The sequence below is a fragment of the Bison bison genome, unplaced genomic scaffold (assembly GCF_000754665.1).
Source record: "Bison bison bison isolate TAMUID 2011002044 unplaced genomic scaffold, Bison_UMD1.0 scf7180017862278, whole genome shotgun sequence".
Taxonomy (NCBI): Eukaryota; Metazoa; Chordata; class Mammalia; order Artiodactyla; family Bovidae; genus Bison; species Bison bison.
The window spans coordinates 584,370-588,684 of record NW_011492850.1 but is presented as its reverse complement, the minus strand read 5'-3'; positions in this window follow the sequence as shown (position 1 = coordinate 588,684).

The window sequence follows — 4,315 nt, the reverse complement described above, 5'->3', positions numbered from 1 at the left end:
CTTTCTGCAGTTATTTCTCCACTGATCTCCAGTAGCATATTGGGCACCTACTGACCTGGGGAGTTCCTCTTTCAGTATCCTATCATTTTGCCTTTTCATACTGTTCATGGGGTTCTCAAGCCAAGAATACTGAAGTGGTTTGCCATTCCCTTCTCCAGTGGACCACATTCTGTCAGATCTCTCCACCATGACCCGCCCATCTTGGGTGGCCCCACGGGCATGGCTTAGTTTCATTGAGTTAGACAAGGCTGTGGTCCTAGTGTGATTAGTTTGACTAGTTTTCTGAGCAACCCCACATCCAAGGAGTGGTGGTTGCGCGGGCGCAGGAGGGCCTAGAGGAGCTATTCCACGTTCAAGGTCAGGAGGGGCGGCGGTGAGGAGATAGCCCTCATCCAAGGTAAGGAGCAGTGGCTGCACTTTCCTGGAGCAGCTGTGAAGAGATACCCCACGCCCAAGGTAAGAGAAACTCAAGTAAGACGGTAGGTGTTGCAAGAGGGCATCAGAGGGAGACACACTGAAACCATAACCTGGTACTAGACAGTGCAAACAGCAGCCAAGTATTAATTATCCAGAACCCCTGCCCACTAGTCAACAGCTGGCTTGCCTTGCTCACTTAAGTCATTTTGCAGTTCTGCAGTTCCACAATTTATATAACTGAATTTGAAACTATATTTGCTTCATGGAGTATCTATTGTAAATAACAATGTGGTTCACCATGAAATAATCTCCACAAATTAAATTAATGAAAACCAATAATTGAAAAAGGAAGGAGGGAGGAAGAAAGGGAAGCAAATGGAATTAGTGAGGAACTATAGGCATATACTGTAAAATAGAAAATATTAATGTTTTATAATTCTGTAATGTAAAATCATAGTTATATAATATTTATACTAGGTGTTTATACATTTCTATCAGTATTGTAGATACATTTTACTAAAGTATAACTCACCATAGTAAAATTCACTAATCTTAAATTTTACATAAAATATTATATATGTATACATTCATGAAATCGCCACCAAAGTCAAGGTATTTCCAGTCTCCAAAATAGACTTTTCTTACCATCTTCTCAGCCAAGACCCCTGTCCCTCCAAAGTACCCACTATTCAGATCCTTAGGAGCTGTTTGCTTTTCTGACTTATATTATGGAATCATACAGAATGTATTTTTCATGTCTGGCTTATTTTGTTCAACATTAAGTCAGTGACAGCTCTTCATATTGCTGCGTGTTGTTCTTTTTCATTTCTGGGTACTATTCCAATAGAGTGACAGCATCATAATTTATCCACCCTAACTCAAAGACAAAGTGGTGAAGAAACACACTAGTTGATCAGGAAAAGAAGTTAAGTTACAATTGTCAATACATGATTTTTTTACTTTGTGTCTCTTGCCTTCATATGTCAATGGCAGGCTGTCAGTAGAAGTATTTTAGAGATGTTATCATTGGAACATGGTAATTAATTCAATTACCAGGAAATCAGCTTCCACATGAGCAATAAATATATATTCTTCTTCTAACTTTTTATTTTGTATTGCGGGAGACCTGGGTTGGGAAGGTCCACTGGAGAAGGAAATGGCAACCCAGTCCAGTATTCTTGCCTGCAGAATCCTGTGGACAGAGGAGCGTGGTGAGCTACAGCCCAAGGGGTCACAAAGACCTGGACACGACTGAGCAACTAACATATATAGCCAATTAACAATGTGATAGTTTCAGGTGAAGAGCGAAGGGATTCAGCCATACATACACGTGTATTCATTCTCGCCGAATTCCCCTTCCATCCAGGCTGTCACGTAACGTTCAGTGGAGTTCCACGTGCTAGACAGTAGGTCCTTGTTGGTTACCTGTTTTAAGTATAGCAGTGTATACATGACCATCCCGAACACCCTAACTAACCCTTCCCTCCCATCCTTCTCCCCAGCAACCATAAATTCACTCTGAGTCTGTTTCTGTTTCGTACGCAAATCATTTGTGTCATTTCATTTTAGATTCCACATATAAAAGATGTCATACAACAGTTCTCCTTCTCTGACTTCACTCAGTGTGACAATCTCTAGGTCCATCCATGCTGTTGCAAATGGCATTGTTTCATTTTTAAAGGCTGAGTAATTTTCCATTGTATGTTCTTATAAAAAAATGTAATCATTGGAGGGAAAATTTTTGGATACTATTGTGTTTTCACCTTCCAGATCCACTCTCTTCCTTTCTCCTTTCTTCTTGAATTAAGCCCTTCTTGAATTAAGAGATCTTTCTCCACCAAGATCTCTCCTCCAGGAAGCTGACCTGTATCAACAGTTCAATTCCAACAGACTCCTATATGTTCAGACTTCCACGTGGATTCTGCAAATAGGAAGTCCAGGGTGGAAGCGTGGTGGGGAATGAGATCAGGGTATTCATTTCTTGGCTTCCTTGTAGTGACGGGGTCTGGGGCTCATGGTGCCCCTGGCAGAAGTCACAACTTTCCTTGAGTTAACTCATTCTATAGGACTCCTTCCTTCCAGTTTTCAGTAACCTCTCCCAGCCTTCTCCTGCTTTGGACCTGAAGTGGTAATAGATGCTGATGATAACCAGGACTTTTTGCACCACCCCTTAGGCTTCCCCAACACCCCACCCCACATACCCCTTAGGCTTCCCCCAAACCCTACACGCATGTCATAATCAGTTTTGGTAAATAAGCCCTTCTTGAATTGTTTGCCCACACTTTGCAGTTGGGACCTGACTGGTGCAAATATTTCAAATGTGTTTTGTTAAGGTCCATTTCAAAAGAAGGAAAAGTTATATTCATTCTGTTTCACACACATTCACACAGCTACAAATATACACCACAACCACACGTTTGTGCACACACACACACACTTCACATGCACCATCTCTCTTTAGGACTTTTGCAAGCACTTGATTCATATTTCACTTAAAAAATACTGTCACCAGGGAATTCCCTGGCAGTCCAGTGGTTAGGACTCTGCACTTCCGTTGTCGCTAGCCTGGATTCGACCCCTGGCCGGGGACCTAAGATTTGCAAGCTACGTGGCTTGGCCTAAAAAAAGAGAAGAATGCTGTCACCAAGTGAGGTGAATTACCCAACCACCACACAGCATGCCTAAGAGTGTTTATTAGGAGAACTTGGAAGCAGAAGCAGTGACAGGCTTGTAGATTGCCTAGTGCCCATCACATCATGGAAAGTGTGCAGACATTAAAGATGACTGTTCAATTATGACGTTCTGAGAAAAGAACTCCCTGCCCCTCCTTTAGCTGCGAGGCCTTTTAGCTACATGACAGGGAAGCCCAGCCCCTCCTCTGGCGTAACCATGGCCTGGGGTCCACGTCTGTTGGCCCAGCTGTGTGATAAAGCAGCCCAAGATTTCCAGGCCTGCTCTCCCTTCTTGCATTTCATGCCCAGGAAAGCCCTGGACAGTCCCTGCATGATCAAGCACCAGGTTTCTATACTTCCAGCTGCAGAACAGGATATGATGGACAGCCCAGATCCACTCAGTACAGCTCCATGGAGCAAATTTTCATTGCCACAGAATCTGAAAGGCTCTGAGAAGCCAGCCTGCAGAGAACCAGACTTGGGCAAGACATTCCTTAGTTCTCAAATTCATTTTTCTTTTACATCATTTCAAAACCCAACATGAAGACTCAAGTATATTTTATATAAAATTATAGCACTCTCAGGATAACCCCAATATGATACCGTGTTTAAAATATAGTATCATTGTCAAATATTTGTGTTCAAACACCTCACTGGTTGCCTTTACATGTAAATGTATGAAAGAACTTGGTAATGTGTGTATGTATATATATACAGAAGTATATATGCAAAATATTTTATAGCTGTATATGTTAACTCTATACAAAATTTAAAGAGAAATAACATTGTAAATTAATGGTTTAGTTAACAGCACCATCAGTTTTATTAGTTATATCCCAAATCTCAATTCTTGCTTTAGCAGATATTCTACATTTCCATTAGAAGGCACTTCTTCCTGAGCCACTGTCCGTTTAATGCACGGAAAAGTAACTTAGTCTTGTGATGCTTCCTATTTAGCATCAAGCTAAATCTTGAAGCTTTTCCTCAAGAGCATTTATTTATTCTCTGCCTGGAGAAAGAATGAGTGAAGGTTGCTCAGTCGTGTCTGACTCTTTGTGAACCCATAGACTATACAGTCCATGGAATTCTCAGGCCAGAATACTGGAGTGGGTAGCCTTTCCCTTCTCCAGGGGATCTTCCCAACCCAGGGATCGAACCCATGTCTCCTGTATTGCAGGCAGATTCTTTACCAGCTGAGCCACAAGGGAAGCCCCAAAATACTGGAA